Here is a 19,827-nt window from a genome sequence, read left to right as displayed (position 1 = left end):
TGCTAGAGAATGATTTGCCAAGCCTTCGATAGCTCAGTTGGTAGAGCCGAGGACTGTAGTGGTAAAACAGGCATCCTTAGGTCGTTGGTTCAAATCCGGCTCGAAGGACTTTTGCCAAATGCACATTTAATTGAATACTTGGAAAGTAAAATACTTGGAAAGTAAAATAACAGACAATTTATAATTATATTATATTTCATCACTGAAAATAGATGCCTTTTGCTTTGAGGCTGTGGCCACGTTATTTTTCTGTCCGACACCAATCTTCGTTGGTTTCCTGTGAGGTATTTTGGATCCCCATCTCTTGCTATGAACTGACAAAACAGCAGAATCCCCTTGACAATCTTGATTTCTCAAGGGAAATGGGAGAACACTATACACCATCCAAGATATTAAAATATTGTCAAGGCCGAACACTGATGAATACTCTGAGGAGATGGCCTGTGAGGCGCCGCCTTTCAACTTTTCCTCCTTAGTATGGTGGTCAGTAACATGCGGGAGACTGCGGAGGGGGTCATTTTTTTAATTGTGAACTGATGTGCTTTTACTCAATTCGGGAACCTCACAAGCCAAATTTGTAGTATTTTGCACGAATTGCAAGAGATGTTTGAATGTCGACGGTTGAAGTGGAAGCTCGTATTGAGCTTGCTAGAGACTGATTTGCCAAACCTTCGATAGCTAAGTTGGTAGAGCGGAGGACTGTAGTGGTAAAACAGGCATCCTTAGGTCGCTGGTTCAAATCCGGCTCGAAGGACTTTTGCCAAATGCACATTTAATTGAATGCTTGGAAAGTAAAATACTTGGAAAGTAAAATAACAGACAATTTATAATTATATTATATTTCATCACTGAAAATAGATGCCTTTTGCTTTGAGGCTGTGACCACGTTATTTTTCTGTCCAACACGAATCTTCATTGGTTTCCTGTGAGGTGTTTTGGATCCCCATCTCTTGCTATGAACTGGCAAAACAGCAGAATCCCCTTGACAATCTTGATTTCTCAAGGGAAATGGGAGAACACTATACACCATCCAAGATATTAAAATATTGTCAAGGACCAACACGGCTGAATACTCTGAGGAGATGGCCTGTGAGGCGCGCCTTTCAACTTTTCCCCCTTAGTATGGTGGTCAGTAACATGCGGGAGACTGCGGAGGGGGTCATTTTTTTAATTGGGAACTGATGTGCTTTTACTCAATTCGGGAACCTCACAAGCCAAATTTGTAGTATTTTACACGATCTGCAAGAGATGTTTACAAGTCGACGGTTGAATTGGAAACTCGTATTGAGTTTGCTAGAGAATGATTTGCCAAGCCTTCGATAGCTCAGTTGGTAGAGCGGAGGACTGTAGTGGTAAAACAGGCATCCTTAGGTCGCTGGTTCCAATCCGGCTCAAAGGACTTTTGCCAAATGCACATTTTATTGAATACTTGGAAAGTAAAATACTTGGAAAGTAAAATAACAGACAATTTATAATTATATTATATTTCATCACTGAAAATAGATGCCTCTTGCTTTGAGGCTGTGGCCACGTTATTTTTCTGTCCAACACGAATCTTCATTGGTTTCCTGTCAGGTGTTTTGGATCCCCATCTCTTGCTATGACCTGGCAAAACAGCAGAATCCCCTTGACAATCTTGATTTCTCAAGGGAAATGAGAGAACACTATACACCATCCAAGATATTAAAATATTGTCAAGGCCCAACACGGCTGAATACTCTGAGGAGATGGCCTGTGAGGCGCCGCCTTTCAACTTCTCCCCCTTAGTATGGTGGTCATTAACATGCGGGAGACTGCGGAGGGGGTCATTTTTTTAATTGGGAACTGATGTGCTTTTACTCAATTCGGGAACCTCACAAGCCAAATTTGTAGTATTTTGCACGATCTGCAAGAGATGTTTACAAGTCGACGGTTGAAGTGGAAGCTCGTATTGAGTTTGCTAGAGAATGATTTGCCAAGCCTTCGATAGCTCAGTTGGTAGAGCGGAGGACTGTAGTGGTAAAACAGGCATCCTTAGGTCGCTGGTTCAAATCCGGCTCGAAGGACTTTTGTCAAATGCACATTTAATTGAATACTTGGAAAGTAAAATACTTGGAAAGTAAAATAACAGACAATTTATAATTATATTATATTTCATCACTGAAAATAGATGCCTTTTGCTTTGAGGCTGTGGCCACGTTATTTTTCTGTCCGACACCAATCTTCGTTGGTTTCCTGTGAGGTATTTTGGATCCCCATCTCTTGCTATGAACTGACAAAACAGCAGAATCCCCTTGACAATCTTGATTTCTCAAGGGAAATGGGAGAACACTATACACCATCCAAGATATTAAAATATTGTCAAGGCCGAACACTGATGAATACTCTGAGGAGATGGCCTGTGAGGCGCCGCCTTTCAACTTTTCCTCCTTAGTATGGTGGTCAGTAACATGCGGGAGACTGCGGAGGGGGTCATTTTTTTAATTGTGAACTGATGTGCTTTTACTCAATTCGGGAACCTCACAAGCCAAATTTGTAGTATTTTGCACGAATTGCAAGAGATGTTTGAATGTCGACGGTTGAAGTGGAAGCTCGTATTGAGCTTGCTAGAGACTGATTTGCCAAGCCTTCGATAGCTCAGTTGGTAGAGCGGAGGACTGTAGTGGTAAAACAGGCATCCTTAGGTCGCTGGTTCAAATCCGGCTCGAAGGACTTTTGCCAAATGCACATTTAATTGAATGCTTGGAAAGTAAAATACTTGGAAAGTAAAATAACAGACAATTTATAATTATATTATATTTCATCACTGAAAATAGATGCCTTTTGCTTTGAGGCTGTGACCACGTTATTTTTCTGTCCAACACGAATCTTCATTGGTTTCCTGTGAGGTGTTTTGGATCCCCATCTCTTGCTATGAACTGGCAAAACAGCAGAATCCCCTTGACAATCTTGATTTCTCAAGGGAAATGGGAGAACACTATACACCATCCAAGATATTAAAATATTGTCAAGGACCAACACGGCTGAATACTCTGAGGAGATGGCCTGTGAGGCGCGCCTTTCAACTTTTCCCCCTTAGTATGGTGGTCAGTAACATGCGGGAGACTGCGGAGGGGGTCATTTTTTTAATTGGGAACTGATGTGCTTTTACTCAATTCGGGAACCTCACAAGCCAAATTTGTAGTATTTTGCACGAATTGCAAGAGATGTTTACAAGTCGACGGTTGAAGTGGCAGCTTGTATTGATTTTGCTAGAGAATGATTTGCCAAGCCTTCGATAGCTCGTCGCTGGTTCAAATCCGGCTCAAAGGACTTTTGCCAAATGCACATTTTATTGAATACTTGGAAAGTAAAATACTTGGAAAGTAAAATAACAGACAATTTATAATTATATTATATTTCATCACTGAAAATAGATGCCTTTTGCTTTGAGGCTGTGGCCACGTTATTTTTCTGTCCAACACGAATCTTCATTGGTTTCCTGTCAGGTGTTTTGGATCCCCATCTCTTGCTATGACCAGGCAAAACAGCAGAATCCCCTTGACAATCTTGATTTCTCAAGGGAAATGAGAGAACACTATACACCATCCAAGATATTAAAATATTGTCAAGGCCCAACACGGCTGAATACTCTGAGGAGATGGCCTGTGAGGCGCCGCCTTTCAACTTCTCCCCCTTAGTATGGTGGTCATTAACATGCGGGAGACTGCGGAGGGGGTCATTTTTTTAATTGGGAACTGATGTGCTTTTACTCAATTCGGGAACCTCACAAGCCAAATTTGTAGTATTTTGCACGATCTGCAAGAGATGTTTACAAGTCGACTGTTGAAGTGGAAGCTCGTATTGAGTTTGCTAGAGAGTGATTTGCCAAGCCTTCGATAGCTCAGTTGGTAGAGCTGAGGACTGTAGTGGTAAAACAGGCATCCTTAGGTCGCTGGTTCAAATCCGGCTCGAAGGACTTTTGCCAAATGCACATTTTATTGAATACTTGGAAAGTAAAATACTTGGAAAATAAAATAACAGACAATTTATAATTATATTATATTTCATCACTGAAAATAGATGCCTTTTGCTTTGAGGCTGTGGCCACGTTATGTTTCTGTCCAACACCAATCTTCATTGGTTTCCTGTGAGGTGTTTTGGATCCCCATCTCTTGCTATGAACTGGCAAAACAGCAGAATCCCCTTGACAATCTTGATTTCTCAAGGGAAAAGAGAGAACACTATACACCATCCAAGATATTAAAATATTGTCAAGGCCCAACACGGCTGAATACTCTGAGGAGATGGCCTGTGAGGCGCCGCCTTTCAACTTTTCCCCCTTAGTATGGTGGTCAGTAACATGCGGGAGACTGCGGAGGGGGTCATTTTTTTAATTGGGAACTGATGTGCTTTTACTCAATTCGGGAACCTCACAAGCCAAATTTGTAGTATTTTACACGATCTGCAAGAGATGTTTACAAGTCGACGGTTGAAGTGGAAACTCGTATTGAGTTTGCTAGAGAATGATTTGCCAAGCCTTCGATAGCTCAGTTGGTAGAGCGGAGGACTGTAGCGGTAAAACAGGCATCCTTAGGTCGCTGGTTCAAATCCGGCTCGAAGGACTTTTGCCAAAAGCACATTTTATTGAATACTTGGAAAGTAAAATACTTGGAAAGTAAAATAACAGACAATTTATAATTATATTATATTTCATCACTGAAAATAGATGCCTTTTGCTTTGAGGCTGTGGCCACGTTATTTTTCTGTCCGACACCAATCTTCGTTGGTTTCCTGTGAGGTATTTTGGATCCCCATCTCTTGCTATGAACTGACAAAACAGCAGAATCCCCTTGACAATCTTGATTTCTCAAGGGAAATGGGAGAACACTATACACCATCCAAGATATTAAAATATTGTCAAGGACCAACACGGCTGAATACTCTGAGGAGATGGCCTGTGAGGCGCGCCTTTCAACTTTTCCCCCTTAGTATGGTGGTCAGTAACATGCGGGAGACTGCGGAGGGGGTCATTTTTTTAATTGTGAACTGATGTGCTTTTACTCAATTCGGGAACCTCACAAGCCAAATTTGTAGTATTTTGCACGATCTGCAAGAGATGTTTACAAGTCGACGGTTGAAGTGGAAGCTCGTATTGAGTTTGCTAGAGAATGATTTGCCAAGCCTTCGATAGCTCAGTTGGTAGAGCTGAGGACTGTAGTGGTAAAACAGGCATCCTTAGGTCGCTGGTTCAAATCCGGCTCGAAGGACTTTTGCCAAATGCACATTTTATTGAATACTTGGAAAGTAAAATACTTGGAAAGTAAAATAACAGACAATTTATAATTATATTATATTTCATCACTGAAAATAGATGCCTTTTGCTTTGAGGCTATGGCCACGTTATTTTTCTGTCCGACACCAATCTTCGTTGGTTTCCTGTGAGGTATTTTGGATCCCCATCTCTTGCTATGAACTGACAAAACAGCAGAATCCCCTTGACAATCTTGATTTCTCAAGGGAAATGGGAGAACACTATACACCATCCAAGATATTAAAATATTGTCAAGGCCGAACACTGATGAATACTCTGAGGAGATGGCCTGTGAGGCGCCGCCTTTCAACTTTTCCTCCTTAGTATGGTGGTCAGTAACATGCGGGAGACTGCGGAGGGGGTCATTTTTTTAATTGTGAACTGATGTGCTTTTACTCAATTCGGGAACCTCACAAGCCAAATTTGTAGTATTTTGCACGAATTGCAAGAGATGTTTGAATGTCGACGGTTGAAGTGGAAGCTCGTATTGAGCTTGCTAGAGAACAGTTTGCCAAGCCTTCGATAGCTCAGTTGGTAGAGCGGAGGACTGTAGTGGTAAAACAGGCATCCTTAGGTCGCTGGTTCAAATCCGGCTCGAAGGACTTTTGCCAAATGCACATTTTATTCAATACTTGGAAAGTAAAATACTTGGAAAATAAAATAACAGACAATTTATAATTATATTATATTTCATCAATGAAAATAGATGCCTTTTGCTTTGAGGCTGTGGCCACGTTATGTTTCTGTCCAACACCAATCTTCATTGGTTTCCTGTGAAGTGTTTTGGATCCCCATCTCTTGCTATGAACTGACAAAACAGCAGAATCCCCTTGACAATCTTGATTTCTCAAGGGAAATGGGAGAACACTATACACCATCCAAGATATTAAAATATTGTCAAGGACCAACACGGCTGAATACTCTGAGGAGATGGCCTGTGAGGCGCGCCTTTCAACTTTTCCCCCTTAGTATGGTGGTCAGTAACATGCAGGAGACTGCGGAGGGGGTCATTTTTTTAATTGGGAACTGATGTGCTTTTTCTCAATTCGGGAACCTCACAAGCCAAATTTGTAGTATTTTGCACGAATTGCAAGAGATGTTTACAAGTCGACGGTTGAAGTGGAAGCTCGTATTGAGTTTGCTAGAGAATGATTTGCCAAGCCTTCGATAGCTCGTCGCTGGTTCAAATCCGGCTCAAAGGACTTTTGCCAAATGCACATTTTATTGAATTCTTGGAAAGTAAAATACTTGGAAAGTAAAATAACAGACAATTTATAATTATATTATATTTCATCACTGAAAATAGATGCCTTTTGCTTTGAGGCTGTGGCCACGTTATTTTTCTGTCCGACACCAATCTTCGTTGGTTTCCTGTGATGTGTTTTGGATCCCCATCTCTTGCTATGAACTGACAAAACAGCAGAATCCCCTTGACAATCTTGATTTCTCAAGGGAAATGGGAGAACACTATACACCATCCAAGATATTAAAATATTGTCAAGGCCGAACACTAATGAATACTCTGAGGAGATGGCCTGTGAGGCGCCGCCTTTCAACTTTTCCTCCTTAGTATGGTGGTCAGTAACATGCGGGAGACTGCGGAGGCGGTCATTTTTTTAATTGGGAACTGATGTGCTTTTACTCAATTCGGGAACCTCACAAGCCAAATTTGTAGTATTTTGCACGAATTGCAAGAGGTGTTTGCATGTCGACGGTTGAAGTGGAAGCTCGTATTGAGTTTGCTAGAGAACGGTTTGCCAAGCCTTCGATAGCTCAGTTGGTAGAGGGGAGGACTGTAGTGGTAAAACAGGCATCCTTAGGTCGCTGGTTCAAATCCGGCTCGAAGGACTTTTGCCAAATGCAAATATTATTGAATACTTGGAAAGTAAAATACTTGGAAAATAACATAACAGACAATTTATAATTAGATTATATTTCATCACTGAAAATAGATGCCTTTTGCTTTGAGGCTGTGGCCACATTATTTTTCTGTCCAACATCAATCTTCTTTGGTTTACTGTGAGATGTTTTGGATCCCCATCTCTTGCTATGAACTGACAAAACAGCAGAATCCCCTTGACAATCTTGATTTCTCAAGGGAAATGGGAGAACACTATACACCATCCAAGATATTAAAATATTGTCAAGGACCAACACGGCTGAATACTCTGAGGAGATGGCCTGTGAGGCGCGCCTTTTAACTTTTCCCCCTTAGTATGGTGGTCAGTAACATGCGGGAGACTGCGGAGGGGGTCATTTTTTTAATTGTGAACTGATGTGCTTTTACTCAATTCGGGAACCTCACAAGCCAAATTTGTAGTATTTTGCACGAATTGCAAGAGATGTTTACAAGTCGACGGTTGAAGTGGAAGCTTGTATTGAGTTTGCTAGAGAATGATTTGCCAAGCCTTCGATAGCTCGTCGCTGGTTCAAATCCGGCTCAAAGGACTTTTGCCAAATGCACATTTTATTGAATACTTGGAAAGTAAAATACTTGGAAAGTAAAATAACAGACAATTTATAATTATATTATATTTCATCACTGAAAATAGATGCCTTTTGCTTTGAGGCTGTGGCCACGTTATTTTTCTGTCCAACACGAATCTTCATTGGTTTCCTGTCAGGTGTTTTGGATCCCCATCTCTTGCTATGAACTGGCAAAACAGCAGAATCCCCTTGACAATCTTGATTTCTCAAGGGAAATGAGAGAACACTATACACCATCCAAGATATTAAAATATTGTCAAGGCCCAACACGGCTGAATACTCTGAGGAGATGGCCTGTGAGGCGCCGCCTTTCAACTTCTCCCCCTTAGTATGGTGGTCATTAACATGCGGGAGACTGCGGAGGGGGTCATTTTTTTAATTGGGAACTGATGTGCTTTTACTCAATTCGGGAACCTCACAAGCCAAATTTGTAGTATTTTGTACGAATTGCAAGAGATGTTTACAAGTCGACGGTTGAAGTGGAAGCTCGAATTGAGCTTGCTAGAGAACGGTTTGCCAAGCCTTCGATAGCTCAGTTGGTAGAGCGGAGGACTGTAGTGGTAAAACAGGCATCCTTAGGTCGCTGGTTCAAATCCGGCTCGAAGGACTTTTGCCAAATGCAAATTTTATTGAATACTTGGAAAGTAAAATACTTGGAAAATAAAATAACAGACAATTTATAATTATATTATATTTCATCACTGAAAATAGATGCCTTTTGCTTTGAGGCTGTGGCCACGTTATGTTTCTGTCCAACACCAATCTTCATTGGTTTCCTGTGAGGTGTTTTGGATCCCCATCTCTTGCTATGAACTGACAAAACAGCAGAATCCCCTTGACAATCTTGATTTCTCAAGGGAAATGGGAGAACACTATACACCATCCAAGATATTAAAATATTGTCAAGGACCAACACGGCTGAATACTCTGAGGAGATGGCCTGTGAGGCGCGCCTTTCAACTTTTCCCCCTTAGTATGGTGGTCAGTAACATGCAGGAGACTGCGGAGGGGGTCATTTTTTTAATTGGGAACTGATGTGCTTTTACTCAATTCGGGAACCTCACAAGCCAAATTTGTAGTATTTTGCACGAATTGCAAGAGATGTTTACAAGTCGACGGTTGAAGTGGAAGCTCGTATTGAGTTTGCTAGAGAATGATTTGCCAAGCCTTCGATAGCTCGTCGCTGGTTCAAATCCGGCTCAAAGGACTTTTGCCAAATGCACATTTTATTGAATTCTTGGAAAGTAAAATACTTGGAAAGTAAAATAACAGACAATTTATAATTATATTATATTTCATCACTGAAAATAGATGCCTTTTGCTTTGAGGCTGTGGCCACGTTATTTTTCTGTCCGACACCAATCTTCGTTGGTTTCCTGTGATGTGTTTTGGATCCCCATCTCTTGCTATGAACTGACAAAACAGCAGAATCCCCTTGACAATCTTGATTTCTCAAGGGAAATGGGAGAACACTATACACCATCCAAGATATTAAAATATTGTCAAGGCCGAACACTAATGAATACTCTGAGGAGATGGCCTGTGAGGCGCCGCCTTTCAACTTTTCCTCCTTAGTATGGTGGTCAGTAACATGCGGGAGACTGCGGAGGCGGTCATTTTTTTAATTGGGAACTGATGTGCTTTTACTCAATTCGGGAACCTCACAAGCCAAATTTGTAGTATTTTGCACGAATTGCAAGAGGTGTTTGCATGTCGACGGTTGAAGTGGAAGCTCGTATTGAGTTTACTAGAGAACGGTTTGCCAAGCCTTCGATAGCTCAGTTGGTAGAGGGGAGGACTGTAGTGGTAAAACAGGCTTCCTTAGGTCGCTGGTTCAAATCTGGCTCGAAGGACTTTTGCCAAATGCAAATATTATTGAATACTTGGAAAGTAAAATACTTGGAAAATAACATAACAGACAATTTATAATTAGATTATATTTCATCACTTAAAATAGATGCCTTTTGCTTTGAGGCTGTGGCCACATTATTTTTCTGTCCAACATCAATCTTCTTTGGTTTACTGTGAGGTGTTTTGGATCCCCATCTCTTGCTATGAACTGACAAAACAGCAGAATCCCCTTGACAATCTTGATTTCTCAAGGGAAATGGGAGAACACTATACACCATCCAAGATATTAAAATATTGTCAAGGACCAACACGGCTGAATACTCTGAGGAGATGGCCTGTGAGGCGCGCCTTTCAACTTTTCCCCCTTAGTATGGTGGTCAGTAACATGCGGAAGACTGCGGAGGGGGTCATTTTTTTAATTGTGAACTGATGTGCTTTTACTCAATTCGGGAACCTCACAAGCCAAATTTGTAGTATTTTGCACGAATTGCAAGAGATGTTTACAAGTCGACGGTTGAAGTGGAAGCTTGTATTGAGTTTGCTAGAGAATGATTTGCCAAGCCTTCGATAGCTCGTCGCTGGTTCAAATCCGGCTCAAAGGACTTTTGCCAAATGCACATTTTATTGAATACTTGGAAAGTAAAATACTTGGAAAGTAAAATAACAGACAATTTATAATTATATTATATTTCATCACTGAAAATAGATGCCTTTTGCTTTGAGGCTGTGGCCACGTTATTTTTCTGTCCAACACGAATCTTCATTGGTTTCCTGTCAGGTGTTTTGGATCCCCATCTCTTGCTATGAACTGGCAAAACAGCAGAATCCCCTTGACAATCTTGATTTCTCAAGGGAAATGAGAGAACACTATACACCATCCAAGATATTAAAATATTGTCAAGGCCCAACACGGCTGAATACTCTGAGGAGATGGCCTGTGAGGCGCCGCCTTTCAACTTCTCCCCCTTAGTATGGTGGTCATTAACATGCGGGAGACTGCGGAGGGGGTCATTTTTTTAATTGGGAACTGATGTGCTTTTACTCAATTCGGGAACCTCACAAGCCAAATTTGTAGTATTTTGCACGAATTGCAAGAGATGTTTACAAGTCGACGGTTGAAGTGGAAGCTCGTATTGAGTTTGCTAGAGAATGATTTGCCAAGCCTTCGATAGCTCAGTTGGTAGAGCGGAGGACTGTAGTGGTAAAACAGGCATCCTTAGGTCGCTGGTTCAAATCTGGCTCGAAGGACTTTTGCCAAATGCAAATTTTATTGAATACTTGGAAAGTAAAATACTTGGAAAATAAAATAACAGACAATTTATAATTATATTATATTTCATCACTGAAAATAGATGCCTTTTGCTTTGAGGCTGTGGCCACGTTATGTTTCTGTCCAACACCAATCTTCGTTGGTTTCCTGTGAGGTATTTTGCTATCTCTTGCTATGAACTGACAAAACAGCAGAATCCCCTTGACAATCTTGATTTCTCAAGGGAAATGAGAGAACACTATACACCATCCAAGATATTAAAATATTGTCAAGGCCCAACACGGCTGAATACTCTGAGGAGATGGCCTGTGAGGCGCCGCCTTTCAACTTCTCCCCCTTAGTATGGTGGTCATTAACATGCGGGAGACTGCGGAGGGGGTCATTTTTTTAATTGGGAACTGATGTGCTTTTACTCAATTCGGGAACCTCACAAGCCAAATTTGTAGTATTTTGCACGATCTGCAAGAGATGTTTACAAGTCGACGGTTGAAGTGGAAGCTCGTATTGAGTTTGCTAGAGAATGATTTGCCAAGCCTTCGATAGCTCAGTTGGTAGAGCTGAGGACTGTAGTGGTAAAACAGGCATCCTTAGGTCGCTGGTTCAAATCCAGATTGAAGGACTTTTGCCAAATGCAAATTTTATTGAATACTTGGAAAGTAAAATACTTGGAAAATAAAATAACAGACAATTTATAATTATATTATATTTCATTACTGAAAATAGATGCCTTTTGCTTTGAGGCTGTGGCCACGTTATGTTTCTGTCCAACACCAATCTTCATTGGTTTCCTGTGAGGTGTTTTGGATCCCCATCTCTTGCTATGAACTGGCAAAACAGCAGAATCCCCTTGACAATCTTGATTTCTCAAGGGAAAAGAGAGAACACTATACACCATCCAAGATATTAAAATATTGTCAAGGCCCAACACGGATGAATACTCTGAGGAGATGGCCTGTGAGGCGCCGCCTTTCAACTTTTCCCCCTTAGTATGGTGGTCAGTAACATGCGGGAGACTGCGGAGGGGGTCATTTTTTTAATTGTGAACTGATGTGCTTTTACTCAATTCGGGAACCTCACAAGCCAAATTTGTAGTATTTTGCACGATTTGCAAGAGATGTTTACAAGTCGACGGTTGAAGTGGAAGCTTGTATTGAGTTTGCTAGAGAATGATTTGCCAAGCCTTCGATAGCTCGTCGCTGGTTCAAATCCGGCTCAAAGGACTTTTGCCAAATGCACATTTTATTGAATACTTGGAAAGTAAAATACTTGGAAAGTAAAATAACAGACAATTTATAATTATATTATATTTCATCACTGAAAATAGATGCCTTTTGCTTTGAGGCTGTGGCCACGTTATTTTTCTGTCCAACACGAATCTTCATTGGTTTCCTGTCAGGTGTTTTGGATCCCCATCTCTTGCTATGACCTGGCAAAACAGCAGAATCCCCTTGACAATCTTGATTTCTCAAGGGAAATGAGAGAACACTATACACCATCCAAGATATTAAAATATTGTCAAGGCCCAACACGGCTGAATACTCTGAGGAGATGGCCTGTGAGGCGCCGCCTTTCAACTTCTCCCCCTTAGTATGGTGGTCATTAACATGCGGGAGACTGCGGAGGGGGTCATTTTTTTAATTGGGAACTGATGTGCTTTTACTCAATTCGGGAACCTCACAAGCCAAATTTGTAGTATTTTGCACGATCTGCAAGAGATGTTTACAAGTCGACGGTTGAAGTGGAAGCTCGTATTGAGTTTGCTAGAGAATGATTTGCCAAGCCTTCGATAGCTCAGTTGGTAGAGCGGAGGACTGTAGTGGTAAAACAGGCATCCTTAGGTCGCTGGTTCAAATCCTGCTCGAAGGACTTTTGCCAAATGCACATTTTATTGAATACTTGGAAAGTAAAATACTTGGAAAGTAAAATAACAGACAATTTATAATTATATTATATTTCATCACTGAAAATAGATGCCTTTTGCTTTGAGGCTGTGGCCACGTTATTTTTCTGTCCGACACCAATCTTCGTTGGTTTCCTGTGAGGTATTTTGGATCCCCATCTCTTGCTATGAACTGACAAAACAGCAGAATCCCCTTGACAATCTTGATTTCTCAAGGGAAATGGGAGAACACTATACACCATCCAAGATATTAAAATATTGTCAAGGCCGAACACTGATGAATACTCTGAGGAGATGGCCTGTGAGGCGCCGCCTTTCAACTTTTCCTCCTTAGTATGGTGGTCAGTAACATGCGGGAGACTGCGGAGGGGGTCATTTTTTTAATTGTGAACTGATGTGCTTTTACTCAATTCGGGAACCTCACAAGCCAAATTTGTAGTATTTTGCACGAATTGCAAGAGATGTTTGAATGTCGACGGTTGAAGTGGAAGCTCGTATTGAGCTTGCTAGAGACTGATTTGCCAAGCCTTCGATAGCTCAGTTGGTAGAGCAGAGGACTGTAGTGGTAAAACAGGCATCCTTAGGTCGCTGGTTCAAACCCGGCTCGAAGGCCTTTTGCCAAATGCACATTTTATTGAATGCTTGGAAAGTAAAATACTTGGAAAGTAAAATAACAGACAATTTATAATTATATTATATTTCATCACTGAAAATAGATGCCTTTTGCTTTGAGGCTGTGACCACGTTATTTTTCTGTCCAACACGAATCTTCATTGGTTTCCTGTGAGGTGTTTTGGATCCCCATCTCTTGCTATGAACTGGCAAAACAGCAGAATCCCCTTGACAATCTTGATTTCTCAAGGGAAATGGGAGAACACTATACACCATGCAAGATATTAAAATATTGTCAAGGACCAACACGGCTGAATACTCTGAGGAGATGGCCTGTGAGGCGCGCCTTTCAACTTTTCCCCCTTAGTATGGTGGTCAGTAACATGCGGGAGACTGCGGAGGGGGTCATTTTTTTAATTGGGAACTGATGTGCTTTTACTCAATTCGGGAACCTCACAAGCCAAATTTGTAGTATTTTGCACGAATTGCAAGAGATGTTTACAAGTCGACGGTTGAAGTGGAAGCTCGTATTGAGTTTGCTAGAGAATGATTTGCCAAGCCTTCGATAGCTCGTCGCTGGTTCAAATCCGGCTCAAAGGACTTTTGCCAAATGCACATTTTATTGAATTCTTGGAAAGTAAAATACTTGGAAAGTAAAATAACAGACAATTTATAATTATATGATATTTCATCACTGAAAATAGATGCCTTTTGCTTTGAGGCTGTGGCCACGTTATTTTTCTGTCCGACACCAATCTTCGTTGGTTTCCTGTGAGGTATTTTGGATCCCCATCTCTTGCTATGAACTGACAAAACAGCAGAATCCCCTTGACAATCTTGATTTCTCAAGGGAAATGGGAGAACACTATACACCATCCAAGATATTAAAATATTGTCAAGGACCAACACGGCTGAATACTCTGAGGAGATGGCCTGTGAGGCGCGCCTTTCAACTTTTCCCCCTTAGTATGGTGGTCAGTAACATGCGGGAGACTGCGGAGGGGGTCATTTTTTTAATTGTGAACTGATGTGCTTTTACTCAATTCGGGAACCTCACAAGCCAAATTTGTAGTATTTTGCACGAATTGCAAGAGATGTTTACAAGTCGACGGTTGAAGTGGAAGCTTGTATTGAGTTTGCTAGAGAATGATTTGCCAAGCCTTCGATAGCTCGTCGCTGGTTCAAATCCGGCTCAAAGGACTTTTGCCAAATGCACATTTTATTGAATACTTGGAAAGTAAAATACTTGGAAAGTAAAATAACAGACAATTTATAATTATATTATATTTCATTACTGAAAATAGATGCCTTTTGCTTTGAGGCTGTGGCCACGTTATTTTTCTGTCCAACACGAATCTTCATTGGTTTCCTGTCAGGTGTTTTGGATCCCCATCTCTTGCTATGCCCTGGCAAAACAGCAGAATCCCCTTGACAATCTTGATTTCTCAAGGGAAATGAGAGAACACTATACACCATCCAAGATATTAAAATATTGTCAAGGCCCAACACGGCTGAATACTCTGAGGAGATGGCCTGTGAGGCGCCGCCTTTCAACTTCTCCCCCTTAGTATGGTGGTCATTAACATGCGGGAGACTGCGGAGGGGGCCATTTTTTTAATTGGGAACTGATGTGCTTTTACTCAATTCGGGAACCTCACAAGCCAAATTTGTAGTATTTTGCACGATCTGCAAGAGATGTTTACAAGTCGACGGTTGAAGTGGAAGCTCGTATTGAGTTTGCTAGAGAAGGATTTGCCAAGCCTTCGATAGCTCAGTTGGTAGAGCGGAGGACTGTAGTGGTAAAACAGGCATCCTTAGGTCGCTGGTTCAAATCCGGTTTGAAGGACTTTTGCCAAATGCACATTTTATTGAATACTTGGAAAGTAAAATACTTGGAAAGTAAAATAACAGACAATTTATAATTATATTATATTTCATCACTGAAAATAGATGCCTTTTGCTTTGAGGCTGTGGCCACGTTATTTTTCTGTCCGACACCAATCTTCGTTGGTTTCCTGTGAGGTATTTTGGATCCCCATCTCTTGCTATGAACTGACAAAACAGCAGAATCCCCTTGACAATCTTGATTTCTCAAGGGAAATGGGAGAACACTATACACCATCCAAGATATTAAAATATTGTCAAGGCCGAACACTGATGAATACTCTGAGGAGATGGCCTGTGAGGCGCCGCCTTTCAACTTTTCCTCCTTAGTATGGTGGTCAGTAACATGCGGGAGACTGCGGAGGCGGTCAATTTTTTAATTGGGAACTGATGTGCTTTTACTCAATTCGGGAACCTCACAAGCCAAATTTGTAGTATTTTGCACGAATTGCAAGAGATGTTTGAATGTTGACGGTTGAAGTGGAAGCTCGTATTGAGCTTGCTAGAGACTGATTTGCCAAGCCTTCGATAGCTCAGTTGGTAGAGCGGAGGACTGTAGTGGTAAAACAGGCATCCTTAGGTCGCTGGTTCAAACCCGGCTCGAAGGACTTTTGCCAAATGCACATTTTATTGAATGCTTGGAAAGTAAAATACTTGGAAAGTAAAATAACAGACAATTTATAATTATATTATATTTCATCACTGAAAATAGATGCCTTTTGCTTTGAGGCTGTGACCACGTTATTTTTCTGTCCAACACGAATCTTCATTGGTTTCCTGTGAGGTGGTTTGGATCCCCATCTCTTGCTATGAACTGGCAAAACAGCAGAATCCCCTTGACAATCTTGATTTCTCAAGGGAAATGGGAGAACACTATACACCATCCAAGATATTAAAATATTGTCAAGGACCAACACGGCTGAATACTCTGAGGAGATGGCCTGTGAGGCGCGCCTTTCAACTTTTCCCCCTTAGTATGGTGGTCAGTAACATGCGGGAGACTGCGGAGGGGGTCATTTTTTTAATTGGGAACTGATGTGCTTTTACTCAATTCGGGAACCTCACAAGCCAAATTTGTAGTATTTTGCACGAATTGCAAGAGATGTTTACAAGTCGACGGTTGAAGTGGAAGCTCGTATTGAGTTTGCTAGAGAATGATTTGCCAAGCCTTCGATAGCTCGTCGCTGGTTCAAATCCGGCTCAAAGGACTTTTGCCAAATGCACATTTTATTGAATTCTTGGAAAGTAAAATACTTGGAAAGTAAAATAACAGACAATTTATAATTATATTATATTTCATCACTGAAAATAGATGCCTTTTGCTTTGAGGCTGTGGCCACGTTATTTTTCTGTCCGACACCAATCTTCGTTGGTTTCCTGTGATGTGTTTTGGATCCCCATCTCTTGCTATGAACTGACAAAACAGCAGAATCCCCTTGACAATCTTGATTTCTCAAGGGAAATGGGAGAACACTATACACCATCCAAGATATTAAAATATTGTCAAGGCCGAACACTGATGAATACTCTGAGGAGATGGCCTGTGAGGCGCTGCCTTTCAACTTTTCCTCCTTAGTATGGTGGTCAGTAACATGCGGGAGACTGCGGAGGCGGTCATTTTTTTAATTGGGAACTGATGTGCTTTTACTCAATTCGGGAACCTCACAAGCCAAATTTGTAGTATTTTGCACGAATTGCAAGAGGTGTTTGCATGTCGACGGTTGAAGTGGAAGCTCGTATTGAGTTTGCTAGAGAACGGTTTGCCAAGCCTTCGATAGCTCAGTTGGTAGAGGGGAGGACTGTAGTGGTAAAACAGGCATCCTTAGGTCGCTGGTTCAAATCCGGCTCGAAGGACTTTTGCCAAATGCAAATATTATTGAATACTTGGAAAGTAAAATACTTGGAAAGTAAAATAACAGACAATTTATAATTATATTATATTTCATCACTGAAAATAGATGCCTTTTGCTTTGAGGCTGTTGCCACGTTATTTTTCTGTCCGACACCAATCTTCGTTGGTTTCCTGTGATGTGTTTTGGATTCCCATCTCTTGCTATGAACTGACAAAACAGCAGAATCCCCTTGACAATCTTGATTTCTCAAGGGAAATGGGAGAACACTATACACCATCCAAGATATTAAAATATTGTCAAGGACCAACACGGCTGAATACTCTGAGGAGATGGCCTGTGAGGCGCCGCCTTTCAACTTTTCCCCCTTAGTATGGTGGTCAGTAACATGCGGGAGACTGCGGAGGGGGTCATTTTTTTAATTGTGAACTGATGTGCTTTTACTAAATTCGGGAACCTCACAAGCCAAATTTGTAGTATTTTGCACGAATTGCAAGAGATGTTTGAATGTCGACGGTTGAAGTGGAAGCTCGTATTGAGCTTGCTAGAGACTGATTTGCCAAGCCTTCGATAGCTCAGTTGGTAGAGCGGAGGACTGTAGTGGTAAAACAGGCATCCTTAGGTCGCTGGTTCAAACCCGGCTCGAAGGACTTTTGCCAAATGCACATTTTATTGAATGCTTGGAAAGTAAAATACTTGGAAAGTAAAATAACAGACAATTTATAATTATATTATATTTCATCACTGAAAATAGATGCCTTTTGATTTGAGGCTGTGGCCACGTTATTTTTCTGTCCAACACGAATCTTCATTGGTTTCCTGTGAGGTGTTTTGGATCCCCATCTCTTGCTATGAACTGGCAAAACAGCAGAATCCCCTTGACAATCTTGATTTCTCAAGGGAAATGAGAGAACACTATACACCATCCAAGATATTAAAATATTGTCAAGGCCCAACACGGCTGAATACTCTGAGGAGATGGCCTGTGAGGCGCCGCCTTTCAACTTCTCCCCCTTAGTATGGTGGTCATTAACATGCGGGAGACTGCGGAGGGGGTCATTTTTTTAATTGGGAACTGATGTGCTTTTACTCAATTCGGGAACCTCACAAGCCAAATTTGTAGTATTTTGTACGAATTGCAAGAGATGTTTACAAGTCGACGGTTGAAGTGGAAGCTCGAATTGAGCTTGCTAGAGAACTGTTTGCCAAGCCTTCGATAGCTCAGTTGGTAGAGCGGAGGACTGTAGTGGTAAAACAGGCATCCTTAGGTCGCTGGTTCAAATCCGGCTCGAAGGACTTTTGCCAAATGCAAATTTTATTGAATACTTGGAAAGTAAAATACTTGGAAAATAAAATAACAGACAATTTATAATTATATTATATTTCATCACTGAAAATAGATGCCTTTTGCTTTGAGGCTGTGGCCACGTTATGTTTCTGTCCAACACCAATCTTCATTGGTTTCCTGTGAGGTGTTTTGGATCCCCATCTCTTGCTATGAACTGACAAAACAGCAGAATCCCCTTGACAATCTTGATTTCTCAAGGGAAATGGGAGAACACTATACACCATCCAAGATATTAAAATATTGTCAAGGACTAACACGGCTGAATACTCTGAGGAGATGGCCTGTGAGGCGCGCCTTTCAACTTTTCCCCCTTAGTATGGTGGTCAGTAACATGCAGGAGACTGCGGAGGGGGTCATTTTTTTAATTGGGAACTGATGTGCTTTTACTCAATTCGGGAACCTCACAAGCCAAATTTGTAGTATTTTGCACGAATTGCAAGAGATGTTTACAAGTCGACGGTTGAAGTGGAAGCTCGTATTGAGTTTGCTAGAGAATGATTTGCCAAGCCTTCGATAGCTCGTCGCTGGTTCAAATCCGGCTCAAAGGACTTTTGCCAAATGCACATTTTATTGAATTCTTGGAAAGTAAAATACTTGGAAAGTAAAATAACAGACAATTTATAATTATATTATATTTCATCACTGAAAATAGATGCCTTTTGCTTTGAGGCTGTGGCCACGTTATTTTTCTGTCCGACACCAATCTTCGTTGGTTTCCTGTGATGTGTTTTGGATCCCCATCTCTTGCTATGAACTGACAAAACAGCAGAATCCCCTTGACAATCTTGATTTCTCAAGGGAAATGGGAGAACACTATACACCATCCAAGATATTAAAATATTGTCAAGGCCGAACACTAATGAATACTCTGAGGAGATGGCCTGTGAGGCGCCGCCTTTCAACTTTTCCTCCTTAGTATGGTGGTCAGTAACATGCGGGAGACTGCGGAGGCGGTCATTTTTTTAATTGGGAACTGATGTGCTTTTACTCAATTCGGGAACCTCACAAGCCAAATTTGTAGTATTTTGCACGAATTGCAAGAGGTGTTTGCATGTCGACGGTTGAAGTGGAAGCTCGTATTGAGTTTACTAGAGAACGGTTTGCCAAGCCTTCGATAGCTCAGTTGGTAGAGAGGAGGACTGTAGTGGTAAAACAGGCTTCCTTAGGTCGCTGGTTCAAATCTGGCTCGAAGGACTTTTGCCAAATGCAAATATTATTGAATACTTGGAAAGTAAAATACTTGGAAAGTAAAATAACAGACAATTTATAATTATATTATATTTCATCACTGAAAATAGATGCCTTTTGCTTTGAGGCTGTTGCCACGTTATTTTTCTGTCCGACACCAATCTT

At 41.3% G+C, this 19,827-nt stretch overlaps 10 non-coding genes across 10 annotated transcripts; all 10 read left to right on the top strand.

Annotated features, from left to right (window-relative positions):
• Positions 1-1,959: 1,959 nt before the first annotated feature.
• TRNAY-GUA (transfer RNA tyrosine (anticodon GUA)) lies at positions 1,960-2,045 on the top strand. The gene is given in 2 exon segments: positions 1,960-1,996; positions 2,010-2,045. It is a non-coding gene; the product is annotated as a tRNA-Tyr (tRNA).
• Positions 2,046-2,605: 560 nt separating this feature from the next.
• Positions 2,606-2,691, top strand: TRNAY-GUA (transfer RNA tyrosine (anticodon GUA)). The gene is given in 2 exon segments: positions 2,606-2,642; positions 2,656-2,691. It is a non-coding gene; the product is annotated as a tRNA-Tyr (tRNA).
• A 1,160-nt stretch (positions 2,692-3,851) lies between these two features.
• TRNAY-GUA (transfer RNA tyrosine (anticodon GUA)) lies at positions 3,852-3,937 on the top strand. Its single transcript is given in 2 exon segments — positions 3,852-3,888; positions 3,902-3,937. It is a non-coding gene; the product is annotated as a tRNA-Tyr (tRNA).
• A 560-nt stretch (positions 3,938-4,497) lies between these two features.
• TRNAY-GUA (transfer RNA tyrosine (anticodon GUA)) lies at positions 4,498-4,583 on the top strand. The gene is given in 2 exon segments: positions 4,498-4,534; positions 4,548-4,583. It is a non-coding gene; the product is annotated as a tRNA-Tyr (tRNA).
• A 559-nt stretch (positions 4,584-5,142) lies between these two features.
• TRNAY-GUA (transfer RNA tyrosine (anticodon GUA)) lies at positions 5,143-5,228 on the top strand. Its single transcript is given in 2 exon segments — positions 5,143-5,179; positions 5,193-5,228. It is a non-coding gene; the product is annotated as a tRNA-Tyr (tRNA).
• A 560-nt stretch (positions 5,229-5,788) lies between these two features.
• TRNAY-GUA (transfer RNA tyrosine (anticodon GUA)) lies at positions 5,789-5,874 on the top strand. The gene is given in 2 exon segments: positions 5,789-5,825; positions 5,839-5,874. It is a non-coding gene; the product is annotated as a tRNA-Tyr (tRNA).
• Positions 5,875-8,280: 2,406 nt separating this feature from the next.
• TRNAY-GUA (transfer RNA tyrosine (anticodon GUA)) lies at positions 8,281-8,366 on the top strand. The gene is given in 2 exon segments: positions 8,281-8,317; positions 8,331-8,366. It is a non-coding gene; the product is annotated as a tRNA-Tyr (tRNA).
• Positions 8,367-15,798: 7,432 nt separating this feature from the next.
• Positions 15,799-15,884, top strand: TRNAY-GUA (transfer RNA tyrosine (anticodon GUA)). Its single transcript is given in 2 exon segments — positions 15,799-15,835; positions 15,849-15,884. It is a non-coding gene; the product is annotated as a tRNA-Tyr (tRNA).
• A 1,806-nt stretch (positions 15,885-17,690) lies between these two features.
• Positions 17,691-17,776, top strand: TRNAY-GUA (transfer RNA tyrosine (anticodon GUA)). The gene is given in 2 exon segments: positions 17,691-17,727; positions 17,741-17,776. It is a non-coding gene; the product is annotated as a tRNA-Tyr (tRNA).
• Positions 17,777-18,336: 560 nt separating this feature from the next.
• Positions 18,337-18,422, top strand: TRNAY-GUA (transfer RNA tyrosine (anticodon GUA)). The gene is given in 2 exon segments: positions 18,337-18,373; positions 18,387-18,422. It is a non-coding gene; the product is annotated as a tRNA-Tyr (tRNA).
• The last annotated feature ends 1,405 nt before the right edge of the window (positions 18,423-19,827 follow it).

Source organism: Ambystoma mexicanum, chromosome 1p (assembly GCF_040938575.1).
Source record: "Ambystoma mexicanum isolate Mex_15411 chromosome 1p, UKY_AmexF1_1, whole genome shotgun sequence".
Taxonomy (NCBI): Eukaryota; Metazoa; Chordata; class Amphibia; order Caudata; family Ambystomatidae; genus Ambystoma; species Ambystoma mexicanum.
This window is presented reverse-complemented; position numbering and strand designations above follow the sequence as displayed.